The sequence below is a fragment of the Eptesicus fuscus genome, chromosome 1, assembly GCF_027574615.1.
Source record: "Eptesicus fuscus isolate TK198812 chromosome 1, DD_ASM_mEF_20220401, whole genome shotgun sequence".
NCBI classification, from domain to species: Eukaryota; Metazoa; Chordata; class Mammalia; order Chiroptera; family Vespertilionidae; genus Eptesicus; species Eptesicus fuscus.
Window position 1 is genome coordinate 124930409 of NC_072473.1, and position 14141 is coordinate 124944549.

General features: G+C 48.6%; 1 pseudogene; it reads left to right on the forward strand.

The window, feature by feature from the left end:
- The first annotated feature begins 1696 nt into the window (after window positions 1-1696).
- On the forward strand, window positions 1697-2484 carry LOC103302238 (CKLF-like MARVEL transmembrane domain-containing protein 6; annotated as a pseudogene).
- Window positions 2485-14141: the final 11657 nt, after the last annotated feature.

The following is a 14141-nucleotide window of genomic DNA, read 5'->3' on the forward strand; positions in this document are numbered from 1 at the left end:
ATTTCTGAGATGACTATTTAAAAAATAAGCAATTATATTCTTTGAATTTTTACCTTGTTCCAGTAACTGTTCTATATAGTAAACATGAATGTCCTCATATCATCCTGAAATGCAGCAACATTTTCATTGTGGTGAACTTTAGTAGGGAGATGATGGGTAATTATCTTTTTCCCCCAAACTTGGCCTAGTTTATCTCTTTATGGCAGTGGGCATAAATTACATTTGTAAACAGGAAAATTAATAGGGTTATTCAGCATCTGTTGTTCAGAGAAACTTAGAATTAGTTTCCAAGCAATTGGAAGTTTGAATTATCCTCTTCTATTCATGAAGGCCCATTTTCCTTCGAAAGTTCTCATACTTGTCCCCTTCTCCTGAAGCAGGTAGGAGGACTGTGATGAAGTCCCTGAGGTCACGGAGCCTGGGGACCCAGCCTAATGACTGTGGGGCCCGTGGGGCACAGCCCTGCTGTCCTCATGACTTTGAGCTGCTTCCCAAGAGCAATCCTTTCTAAACTCCACACACAATCCCCATGCGACATGGACAGTTATCCCTCCAGAGGCAACTGCAAGTTTGCTGTCATCAGCATTTCCTCAGGATGACACAAGGTAACACTTTGCTCTTCTAATCCTTCCAAGTGCTCCAGTACACGTGCACCTGTGTGCATGAGCAAGAAACACATGTACACGCAGCTACGTACTCAGGAGGCGCTCAGCACATCCAGTCCCTTGTGTCCATAGCGCCAGGTCTAGCTTAAACCCTCTGTCTGCCCAGCGGTTAAGACCACACTTCTGAATCAAAGAAGACTTGTTCGGAATGTACTAATATATTTAAATACACACTGGGCATAATATTTAATGACTAAGCCTAAGGGGTGTCAAGGCCAGGGAGTATAAGTTCAAGGAAAGTGATGGTTCAGTCAACAAGGTTCTTTTTACTAGTTGCTAGATACTAACATAGTTCCTGTTGAGTATCTTCAAATCAGCATAGCCTCCCGAACTTGCATGTCCTGAAGCCACCTGAATCCCAACTAGCCCCCAAATGACCTCCTGTTTTCCCTGTCTCCAAATGTTCCCTCTCTTTCATTTACTGTCTCAGTCACAGTTATTTTCACAGCCTCCCAGTCGTTCATCTCACCTCCCATCAAATCAAACCCCTAAATGTTTCCTAGCCACCCTCCCTGTCCCACCTAAGTCCAAGACGGCATCATCTCTTACCCTACACATTTGGCAACACTAATATAAATGGAGCCACTATGTATTTTTAAAATATATTTTCATTGATTTCAGAGAGGAAGAGAGAGGAGAAAGAGATAGAAACATCAATGATGAGAGAATCATTGATCGGCTGCCTTCTGCACATCCCACACAGAGGATCGAGTCTGCAACCCGGGAAAATGCCCTTGATCAAAACCAAACCCGGGATCCTTCAGTCTGCAGGCAGATGTTCTATCCACTGAGCCAAACCAGCTCGGGCAGAGGGCACATTTTTTTTTGGATAGCAATTGTGTACTGTAGATTAACAGCCTGAAAAAGTAAACATAAATTATTAACTCAGTAATTATGTCCTTTGTAATCTATATTGACGAAATAACCATTCAGCAAACTCATATAGAAGAGTTTCATTGAGCCGGGGACGCCTGGAGTCGGTGAAGTCCGCACCACCACTGCCGTGGTCGCCGTGTTCCCCGGCCTGGGCAATGGAGAACGGAGCCGTGTACCGCCCCACCACCGAGGAGGACCTGGGCTGGTCAGGGGCGCCCGGAGCGGCTTCGCTGCCTACTGCAACCTGGGCCGTCTCCCCCTGCCCCGGTGCGTGCGCAAGGGCTTGCAGCTGTTGCTATCTTTGCTGGCCTTTATCTGTGAAGAAGTTGTTTCACAGTGTACTTTGTGTGGAGGACTTTACTTTTTAAAAATATTTTATTGATTTTTCACAGAGAGAAAGGGAGAGGGATAGAGAGCTAGAAACACCGATGAGAGAGATACATCGACCAGCTGCCTCCTGCACCGCCCCCCCACCAGGGATGTGCCCGCAACCAAGGTACATGCCCTTGACAGGAATCGAACCTGGGACCTTTCAGTCGGCAGACCGACGCCCTATCCACTGAGCCAAACCGGTTTCGGCGGACTTTACTTTTTTGAATTTGGAAGCAGCAGTGCCTTTCTCCTTTGCCTCCTTATGCTGATAGTGTACTGCACTCCAGTTTATGACAGAGTCGATGCTGGAAAAGTCAAGTCCTCGGATTTTTTTACATTACTTTGGGGATAGGATGTGTGTTTTTGTTGGCGTCCATCATTTTCGTTTCCATGCATGACCATACCTCAGCTGAAATGGCTGCAATTGTGTTTGGCTTTCTAGCAAGTTTTATGTTCCTGGGTGACTTTGCCATTATGGTGTGTGAGAAACGACAGGAGTCCCAGATGAGAAAGCCTGACCCTGGTAGGGCAGAGCCCCTCACCGAACCACTTAATGCTTGAAGATTCTAGGGAGCAGGTGTCACGGAAGGAGGCGGCTGCGTGGTACCCGAGCCCAGCAGAAGCCCTTGTACTGTCTGCGTAATTGCTAAACCACTTCTGAAGAGCAAGGGGAAGGGCCAGGAGGCAATTTTACCAATATTGGACAGCACAGGTTAGGCCAGAGGTTTTTTTTTTTAAAAATATATTTTATTGATTTTTTTACAGAGAGGAAGGGAGAGGGATAGAGAGTTAGAAACATCGATGAGAGAGAAACATCGATCAGCTGCCTCCTGCACACCACTACTGGGGATGTGCCCGCAACCAAGGTACGTGCCCTTAACCGGAATCGAACCTGGGACCTTTCAGTCCGAAGGCCGATGCTCTATCCACTGAGCCAAACCGGTTTCGGCCAGAGGGTTTTTAAAAATATATATATTTTATTGATTTTTTACAGAGAGGAAGAGAGAGGGATAGAGAGTTAGAAACATCGATGAGAGAGAAACATCGATCAGCTGCCTCCTGCACACCCCCCACTGGGAATGTGCCCGCAACCAAGGTACATGCCCTTGACCGGAATCGAACCCGGGACCCTTGAGTCCGAAGGCCGACGTTCTATCCACTGAGCCAAACCGGTTTCGGCCAGAGGGTTTTTTTTTATATAACATTTGAAACTTGTATCAGTGAAGTTTATTTTTTTTTTTTGGGGGGAGGGCAGTTTCTTTAAATCACAGCTTACTGATGATAAATTATTCTGTCATTGTTACTAGGCTTAGCTATATAGACAGCATAACTAAGTTAATCCATTTAGATATTGTTTCATTTTAAAGGTAATTTGCTTTGCTATGAGCTTGTTTTTTGATGATTAGATAAAATTTAATGTATATTTAAATTTTTAAATTTTAAATGTTGGTCTAGGTTTTTTTCCTTAAAATATAATTACTTAAGCTTTGCTGATTCTCCCTTGGCCTTAAAATTATATTGTAACATTTTAAGATAATTGTTATAAGCTCTTTTGTTGCCTAATAGAAAATGTATGGGAGATGTTGGTATTTTATATGCATAAAAGCAACATCAGCATCCCAATATTTATACTGCACTTTGGTGTTTGTTGATATCAAGTGAAAAAAAATTTTATGTAACACATAGAAAAATGGAAGAAACTGATGTCACACCTAAGGACCAAAGATAATAAAGACATACTTTTTGTGCAATACAGTGAAATTATAAGAGCAGGCTTCAGCCACTTACCAAGTGTCCGAAGAGGCGAGTTCGTACTGTGGGTGAGAGAGGGTTCGTTCTCCGATTGGCACATGATTATTTCTACGGAAACTGAAGCGGCTCTGCAGGCCCTCCTCGGCGTGTTCTGTGGAGCCAGTCTCCTTTTAAAACCTCAGCCTGCGATTTTTCATCTGTTTGAGATGCTCATGTTTCTGTCTCCGGACCGGAATGGTCCGCCCGCTGCTTCCCCGTCCAGCAGAAATGGGCCTCTGGCTCTTTCTTGTGGGCAGTGCCTTCGGTGGCCCAGGATCTTGGGCTCTTTTATTGCCTCGAGTGTTAGCATGATCCTTAGGGTTTTGTTCCCACAGAGGCACTGCTCTAGTTTCTCTTTGGAGGAGACCTTACAGTGATTATCTAGAGAATCTTGCCCAGGTTAATACTGTTGATGGTGTAGGGCAGGGGTCCTCAAACTTTTAAAACAGGGGGCCAGTTCACTGTCCCTCAGACCATTGGAGGGCCGGACTATAGTTTAAAAAAACAACAACTATGAACAAATTCCTATGCACGCTGCTAAGTCGGCTGCTAAGCAGGACAGGCAGCGGCGGCAAAAACACCCGGCGGGCCGGATAAATGTCCTCGGCGGGCCGCATGTGGCCCGCGGGCCGTAGTTTGAAGACCCCTGGTGTAGGGAGTAGTCACACTATTCTCAAGAGACACTTCATAACCAGTTCTGATAATTGGAAAGAATTGTCTGCTGCTGGGTCCCAGACTAGATCTTTCTTGTCCTCCTCCTGGATTTCTGACTCAAGACTTTGGTGCTAAGGTGCTGAGCCTTTGTGTCAGGTCCTGAAGGACTTTGGCGGAGGTCTCCCCGGCTAGGCATCCTAGGTTTTCTGTCTGAAAAAGTGGAATCATGTTTCCAATGACGCCGTTTAATGATCCCATCCTTTCTTAACTTCTCATCTACCTTTTGTGGATAAGTTTTAGCTGCATAAATGTGGCTGATGTGGTTCTCAAAAATTAGTCCTGACGGCCAGGCACAGCTTCTGCTCTGGCTTAGTGACTCGGGCTTACCTCTTTGAATCAGAGTTTGGATGTTAGTGCTAGTGGTGATGTCACCAACACCTGCTTGGGAGATAATGAAACCAATCATGGGTGCTGGTGTGACTGGGCGTGCCATCTAAGGGAGGAGAAATAACCTGGGTCTTGGGCTCAAGAATAAAGACTGGTTCAAAAATAACCAGCAAAAATAACCAGCTTATGGTAGGCAAGTTCTAGAATTTCACATCAAACTGCTGTACCATTGCCATTGGAAATATCACCTCAATCCAGCTAGGGGTGACAGCAAACCACCTGGACTACCTCAGGGTCTCCACCCCACCCATGCATTGGGTATGGTGGCCTTGTCCTCAGCTGGCTTCACACACAGAACTGGCATGAGCTTAAGCCCTGATTGTTCTGACGGTTCATTTCTCTTTGTTTTCTTGGCACGGGGCCACTTAATCTTTGCCTTTTTCAGAAGGATAATATATTCACTGGCATTTTTGGTCTCTCTGGAACCTTTTTTCACATTGATTTTTATGGGACTTATGACTGATTATCCTCCTTCTTCTATTGTAGAAGAAATTAGGAGTAAAAAGACCATTGTAAATAAAGTTCAAGGAGAACTTGCGACCAAAACCACTGTTACATACAGGAAAAGGCAGACTCAGTAAACTCGAGGTTAAAATAATTATTAACACTTATGATAAATTTAATTTGTTATATCTTATACAAATAAATTGTTTAGAATGGTTTTGAAAAATCATAAGGGAAATGCACTTACAACATAAAAATTTTATAATTGCTGTACTTAAATTATATTCTGTTTTGGGACTGGGAAATGTATTTTTACATTGTTTATAGCCAATTATTTTTGTATTTATCAATTGAAATTCTGTGGGTCTTTTTTTATTTCTCTTCATGTCAAATTTTGTAGTCTTTTTAAATAAATCCATCTCATTATCCCTAAAAAAAAGTTTCATTGAATCATTATATTAGAAGGAAAATGGAAACACTAAATGCTAAGCAATTATATTACTGTACTTCTTTTTTTAAATTTTTAAAATTTTTAATATATTTTTAATTTCTTTATTGATTAAGGTGTCACATATTTGTCCTCATCTCCCCATTCCCATCCCACACCCCTCCCCACGGATGGCCCAACCCCCTGTTGAACTTAACCATTGGTTAGGCTCATATGCATGCACACAAGTCCTTTGGTTGATCTCTCCTCCCTACCCCCACCCTCCCCTACCATCCCTCTGAGGCCCGATAGTCCGATCGATGCCTCCTTGTTTCTGGTTCTGTTCTTGTTCATCAGTCTATGTTGTTCATCATTTCTCCTAGATGAGCGAGATCATGTGTCACTAGAGATATACTTATAAGAACTGAATGTGAGACGAGCAATAATAGTTATGCTGACAGGCAAATGAATCAGTCTGTAGTGAGTTTCTTTCTGGATCAACAGTTCTTTTGAGACCCAATTTCAATGTCCACCAGTTCCTTATGTGTACATGTCGGCACTGACCCCTCAGCTCTGGATGGTGGACAAATGGTGGTAACGGAGGTCCGACTCCCTCTGGTTTGGTCTCGGCCAGACCCAGGGGCACGGCTTCACCCGGACTCAGGGGCACGTGGCCTCACCCAGACCCGGGACCCAGCCTCACCCGGGTCCAGGGGTACACGGCCTCACCTGGACCAGGGATCCAGCTTCACCTGTACCCAGGGGCGCGAGGCCTCACCCGGACCCAGGGGCGCGTGGCCTCACCCGGACCTAGGTGCGCGCGGCCTCACCCGGACCCGGGACCCAGCCTCACCCGGATCCAGGGGCACACGGCCTCACCCGGACCCGGGACCTAGCTTCACCCGGACCCAGGGGCACACGGCCTCACCCGGACCCGGGACCTAGCTTCACCCGGACCCAGGGGTGCATGGCCTCACCCGGACCAAGGGGCGCGGGGCCTCTCCCAGACCCAGGGGTGCACGGCCTCACCCGGGCCCGGGACCCAGCCTCACCCAGATCCAGGGGCACACGGGCTCACCCGGACCCGGGATCCAGCTTCACCAGGACCCAGGGGCACGTGGCCTCTCCCAGACCCAGGGACGCGTGGCCTCAACCGGATCTAGGTGCGCGCGGCCTCACCCGGACCCAGGACCCAGCCTCACCCAGACCCGGGATCCAGCTTCACCCAGACCCAGGGGCGTGTGGCCTCACCCGGGCCCGGGACCCAGTGACATGTATTTAAAGTTTTTCTTAGAAAGTGGGAGAGAACATATCCTATATAACGAAGAGCTAATATGCAAATGGTCGCCACGCCCTTGCGCCCTGGTGCCCTTGAGCCAAGGCGCCGGGGTAGAAGAATTGAGGACAGCCGGGGGACCTGAGCCTGCTCTTGGGGACCTGTGGCTGTGCTCTCCACCCAGCTGGGCTTCTCAGGGCACCTGAGACTCTACCCCCTGCCCGGCAGGTCTTGACTGGGGAGCTGAAGCTGAGCACCCCACGTGGTAGGGCTTGATGTATGGATCTGAGACTGCACCCCCCACATGGTAGGCCTTGATTGGAAATGTGAGGTTGTAGGCCCCAACCAGCAGGTCTTGACGGGGGACCTGAGGATGCACCCCCCCCTACCTGGTGGGGCTTGCTGGGGGACCTGATCCTGTGCTCCCCCACCCAGCGGGATGTGATGGGGGACCTAAGACTGAACCCCCCAGCCAGCAGGTCTTAAAAGGGGACCTAAGGATGCACCCCAACCCGGCAGGTTGTGATAGGGACCTGATGCTGTGGCACCCGCCCAGTGCTGAGCCAGGGGATCTGAGGCTCCACCCCTCGCACTGTGTGGCTTGATGGGGGTGTGGCCGGCTAGATCTGGGTCTCGAGAGATTTCGAGGTGCATGCAGTGGGTGGGGCCTGGACTCTGACAGGAGGGATATTTTCATATACATTTTACTAATTTTCTTTCATCTCTGACACTTTTCTTATAGAGAAAGGGCAAATAGCATTATTAAAATATTTCCTCTAATTAATTCCCTTTTAGTGTGCACAAATTTCATGCACTGTGCCACTGGTGTTAAATATAAGTAGTGCAGAAAAATTTAATCCTGAACTTGCACAACTTATACATTGCATGTTATTTTTGTCCATCTAATATATAAATGCAACTATAACTCCAAGAAACTGTTCCAAAATACTGACAGCTGTTCATGCTGAATGGCATCACACAATCCATTTTCATCTTCTTCCATTTCCTAAATTGCCCTCAATTGACTAGAGTAACCAAATTGCACACCTTAGTTCCAAACCAGGGACAAATTTAAATAAACATAGAGGCTCCGGTAACAAAACTCAGTCAGATAAGAGTAACATAACAGTTCACTTTATTTTCTGCTGTGACAAACAATTTAGAAACCCATCCTGTAGCTACGGGGAAACAATAGAATTCAGAGTACCAACGGGGTACTCAAAGTAAACAATTAGGCCCCATGATGCTGTGGCAGCTCCTGTGGGTTCCATGCCTCAGGGAAGGATGTGCCTATAGGGACTCTAAGCCTTAGCCCCCATTTACTGTCTTGGGGTTAAGAAAAACAAAAATGGGGGCAAAATGTGCCACATGGCTTGAATCAGCAGGAAAAGCTCATGGAGACAGGAGGAGATAGAATGTCGCAGTTGGTCCATGTCGTCAGCAGTCAGGCGGCTAAAGGAGGGAAAAAGAAAATGAAATAAAACACGATTAACTTTGCACCTAACTCTGTGTGTCCCCTCAGGTGGTGACAGGCCCAGGTCACCATGAGTACCTCCATAGAACTAACATTTTATTTATTATTTTATTAGAGAGAGTGGATGAGAGGTGGGAGGAAGGGAGAGGGAGAGAGAGAGAGAGAGAGAGAGAGAAAAACAAATGTGAGAGGAGAAACACAAGGGTCAGTTGTTACTCTCACACACTGGCCATGAACCGACTCGGGCGCAGGTAATGAACCTGCAAGCCAGGTAGTGCCCTTAACAGGGCATTGCACCTTCCACCCTCCAGTGTGCCCGCCCATGCTCTAACCACTAGGCTTCACTGGCCAGGGCTGGATCTGACTTTTGTGGGATCTCCAATTCAATATTATAATGACCCTCCAGAGTCCAACCCTTGGCACCTGCCCGCCCCACATCCAGTCCCCACCAAGACCCTCTTTAGAACTCACATAGCAAGAAGAGTGCCGGACACAGTGATCTCCTGTTGAACCGCTGCACGGTGAGTTTGGGCACGGGGTGCCAGTATACGGCAGGCGATGTCTGCCTCCAGGGATGATCTGAAGGGCACCAGGAGGGAGCTAGAGGAGATTCAGTTAAGGCACCATCCCATTCAGACTTTGCTGCTTCCTCTCAGGCCACTCTCACCCGTCTTAGTCCCCTCACGTATGCCCCCGCCTTCCTGGTCCCTCAGGCCGCCTCCCCCCGCCATCTTTACAGCCCGCCATTACCCTTCCCCTCAGCCACCCGGGCCGGCCCCTCCCCTCAGGGTCACCCCCTCCCCCAGGCTGACCCTCCTCCCTGTCCCAGTGTCCAGCCTAGGTCCGACCCCCCGGTACCCCGTTTCTCCTCAGAAAGGATACAACTGGAGCGGTACTGGTCTTGGAATCCTGGCTAAGGGCGCTGGTTCGGCATCAGCTCCTGGTACATGAGCATCGAGGGCCGGGGCGACCTGTACCACTCCCATGACAAAAGCACCGGCTTCCCCTCTGCCGCCTCTGCCGCCTCTCCCGGGGCCCTCATGGCCGCCAGGGCGATCTTGACTGGCAGAGTCTCCCCGACTGGCCTGGCCTTCCCCACCTTCGGCCACACCGCCCACGGCTGGTTCCTCAGCATCCATGTCCCCTCAGCCTCTCCTTCCTTCTCCTGAGAGCCGCTCTCTGCTCAGGGGAGGAGGGGTCGTCAGGGAGCACCGCCCCCTAGCGATTAACCCCCCTTGAACTCCACAAAGCGCATGCGCACACAGAGCTGTGCCATTTGCCAGAAACCTGGCCAATCAGTGCCCTGGGCACGTGACTACTTCCCGCCAAGTCTGCCCAGCAACACGCTGTCAGGTGAGCCTCGGAGCCTGTGGGGGTCCCAGCCCAGCTACCCTCTCGGGGGCGCAGCTTGCTGCTGCGGGTCCCTGTCATTGGTCTCAGTGGGTCAGACGCCGCTGGCCAGTCCCGGGGGTCTCGCCTGGGCCCTGCCCGCCCTGCCCGCCCTGCCCGCGTGTACCCCCAGCTCAGACCCTGGAGGAGCCGGGATGGATGGGCCTTGCTCCTGCAGCACCATTGCTCACCCCGGGCTCTGTCACTTAGTGCTGCCGCCATCCTGGGGGAGGGGAGCTGCCAGCCCCACTGCCTCTGCCCGGCACGCACACTGCCCTGTCTCAGACCTCAGGCTCAGGCGGGCTGGGTCCCCCTGCTCAGGAGGGACCAGCACGTTGGACAAAAGCACAAAAGGAGCGGGAGCACCGCCCCTGGGACAACTCCCCGCACCTCTGCCCTCTGTTGGCTCAGCCCTCATGGGGCTCGCCCTCATTTAGAAGCAAAGTCTCCCCACTCTGGGCATGGGTGGGTTTGAGGGTGTGATTGGGGTGGGGAGGAAGACTGGAGGTGTCAGAGATGCCTGGGCCCTCAAGTGGGAGGAGACCCTGTGTCTGCTGATCTCAGGACAAGTTTCCTTCTGTGTCTGGGAAGGGGGTCTCTTCCCCAGTAAAGGTACAGGGAGAGGTGGGCAGGGCTAGGGCAATGCCTGGACACGTGTGTCTGTGCCCACGCTGCTGCTCTGCCCACAATCGTGGGAGTGGGTAGATGTGGTGTCTGTCCCAGGGATGGGGGCTGCTCACCTGGCTGGCACACCTGCAGGGATATGAGGGGGGGAGCCAGCCCGGGACTGGATCAGGGAATGGGTGCCCACCTGTGAGCTTAAGGCTGATGCACTTCCCACATGTCGAGGCTTCCATGGAGCAGCTTTACTGGACCCAGGTCTGTGTCACATCTAATCCCAGGACAGCTGCGGGGATTCTGAAGTGACTTTCCCACACCCGAGACCAGGTGGAGGGAGGGGCGGGGTGGGGAGGGGAGGGGCAGTGGGGACATCCTCATTCTGCTACAAAGCTTCTGCAAAGGTAACCATAGACATGCCATTTCCCAAAGCCGGCTCCCGCTCCACCTCTGCTTGTCTTTGGGGGATGGAAGAGTGGGAAGGGACGAGGGGGAAGGGAAGGCCTCCCCACATCCAGCTGCTTCCACGGGCAAGTATTTCTTCTGGGGGCTCTGCACCCCACACTGTCCCGGGAACTGGGAATAACACAGCAGGGAGGGAGCCTGCAGAAAGCCTGTTCCCAGGGAGCTGCCTTCCTTGGGGAGAAAGGATCCCAGAATCCCAGAGAGGAACACAGCAAGCCAGGCAGGTGGGTGAAGGGATTCCAGAGAAAACACAGGAAGTAGCTGTCAGCAGGTCAAAGCCACAGACTCCAGGAAGGACTGGGTGTGGAGGGTGAACACGTGTGGTCACAGGGAGGACCCCAGGGACTGGCATCACTGGGTCAGGCTGACATGGGGCCAAGGAGGGAGAAGCAGGCTGGACAGTGACACATGAAGGGCTCTGCTTTGACCGGCTAATGAGCTCCTTCCTGTGCTGTCTACTTATCTCTGGAGTCTGCCTGCTCACCGTCACCTGCAGGCTGCCTCTTCCTGCTGAGACTCTGGGCCCCTGCGCCCTCATGCCCCCTGACCTCACCCTGCTGGGTTGGACACCTCTGTATCCAGTGCGCGTGCTCCCCTATAGCTCCCTGCACGTCCCGCTTCTCCTGCCTCCACACAGCCTGTGCACGGGGGGGGGGGGGGGGGGGGGGGGGCTTGGGAGTGCGTGAGTTTGCACCTGCACTCAGCTCTCTGCTGATGCAGCCCAAGACTCACGGGATGAATCCTTTGAGGGACACTTCTGAGGTGCAAGTGACTGTTCAATGAATGAAACAGATGGGACAGATGAGCACTGAGGTCATAAGCTCTTGTTACATATCGCACTGAGACACGGGGTGGGGGGGCACGAAAGTGTGTGAAGGAATGCATTTCCATTTATGGTACTTATTTGTATGATGTAGGAATTGTTACAATGAGTAGGCATTTATGTATCATACGCACAACAAAATCAAAGTGTAAATACCTGAAGAAAATCTAGATCAACTTTGGTTTTAGGGTACGGAAAGACTTTCCTAAGTCTACTAAGTAAAGACTTTCCTAAGCCTAATGGAATAACAATAATCAATAACATGACCCTGGCTGGGTGGCTCAGGTGTTTGGAGGGTCTTCCTGTACATCAAAAGGTTACAGGTTCAAGTCTCTGTGTGGGCACATCCTAGATGGCGGGTTTTACTCCCAGTCAGGTCCTTTGGAAGGCAATGACTCATGTTTCTTTTTTGTTTGTTTGTTTCTACTTTTTCATTTATTTTTACATATGTGTCTTTATTCCCACATTACCCCCTACCCCCCACTAATGCCCTATCCCCCTGTTGTCTGTGTCCATTGGTTAGGCTCATATGCATGCACACCCCCTTACTCCCACCAACCCCCACCTTTCCTGAGGTTTGACGTTCTGATCGATGTTTCTCAGTTTCTGGATCTGTTTTTGTTCATCACTTTATGCCGTTCATTATATTCCAAAAATGAGTGAGATCATGTGATATTTATCTTTCTCTGCCTGGCTTATTTCACTTAGCATAATGCTCTCCATAGTCATCCATGTTGTTGCAAATGGTAGGAACTCCTTTTTTACCGCAGCGTAGTATTCCATTATGTAGATGTACCAGAGTTTTTTAATCCACTCATCTGCTGATGGGCTTTTAGGCTGTTTCCAAATCTTAGCTATGATGAATTGTGCTGCCATGAACATAGTGGTGCATATATCCTTTGTGATTCGTGTTTCAAGTTTCTTGGGATATATTCCTAGAAGTGGGATCACTGGGTCAAATGGGAGTTCCATTTTTAGTTTATTGAGGAAACTCCATACTGTTCTCCACAGTGGCTGCACCAGTCTGCATGCCCACCAGCAGTGCAAAAGAGTTCCTTTTTTTCCCGCATCCTCGCCAACACTTGTCGTTTGTTGATTTGTTGATGATAGCCATTCTGACAGGTGTGAGATGGTACCGCATTGTTGTTTTGATTTGCATCTCTCTGATGATTAGTGACTTTGAGCATGTTTTCATATGTCTCTTGGCCTTCCTTCTGTCTTCTTTGGAAAAGTCTCTGTTTAGATCAGTTGCCCATTTTTTGATTGGGTTGTTTATCTTCTTTTTGTTAAGTTGTACGAGTTCTTTGTAAATGTTGGAGATTAAACCCTTATCATTGATATCATTGGCAAATATGTTCTCCCATGCACTGGGCTTTATTGTTGTTTTATTGATGGTTTCCTTTGCTATGCAAAAGCTTTTTATTTTGATGTAGTCCCATGTGTTTATTTTCTCTTTATTTTCATTGCCCTAGGAGCAGTATTAGTGAAGAAGTTCCTTCAGCATATGTCTGAGATTTTGCTGCCTGTGGATTTCTCTAGTATTTTTATGGTTTTCCGTCTTATGTTTAAGTCCTTTATCCATTTTGAGTTTATTTTTGTGTATGGTGTAAGTTGGTGATCTAGTTTCATTTTTTTGTATGTATCTGTCCAATTTTCCCAACACCATTTGTTGAAGAGACTGTCTTGACTCCATTGTATGTTCATGCCTCCTTTGTCAAATATATTTTTTAAATTTAATAAATCTTTATTGTTCAGATTATTACACCTGTTTCTCCTTCCCCCCCAATAGCTCCCCTCCACCCAGTTCCCACCCCAACCTCTGCCCTTACTTCCCCCCCACTGTCCTCATCCAGAGGCGTACGATTTTTGTCCAGTCTCTTCCCGTACCTCCCACACCCCTTTCCTCCTGAGAATTATCAATCCACTCCCATTCTATGCCCCTGATTCTATTATATTCACCAGTTTATTCTGTTCATCAGATTTTTAATTCACTTGATTTTTAGATTCACTTGTTGATAGGTATGTATTTGTTATTCATAACTTTTATCTTTACTTTTTTCTTCTTCTTCCTCTTCTTAAAGAATACCTTTCAGCATTTCATATAATACTGGTTTGGTGTTGATAAACTCCTTTAGCTTTTTCTTATCTGTGAAGCTCTTTATCTGACGTTGAATTCTGAATGATAGCTTTGATGTGTAGAGTAATCTTGGTTGTAGGTACTTGCTATTCATCACTTTGAATATTTTTTGCCACTCCCGTCTGGCCTGCATAGTTTCTGTTAAGAAATCAGCTGACAATCGTATGGGTGCTCCCTTGTAGGTAATTAACTGTTTTTCTCTTGCTGCTTTTAATATTCTCTCTTTGTCTTTTGCCCTTGGCATTTTAATTATGATGTGTCTTGGTGTGGTCCTCTTTGTATT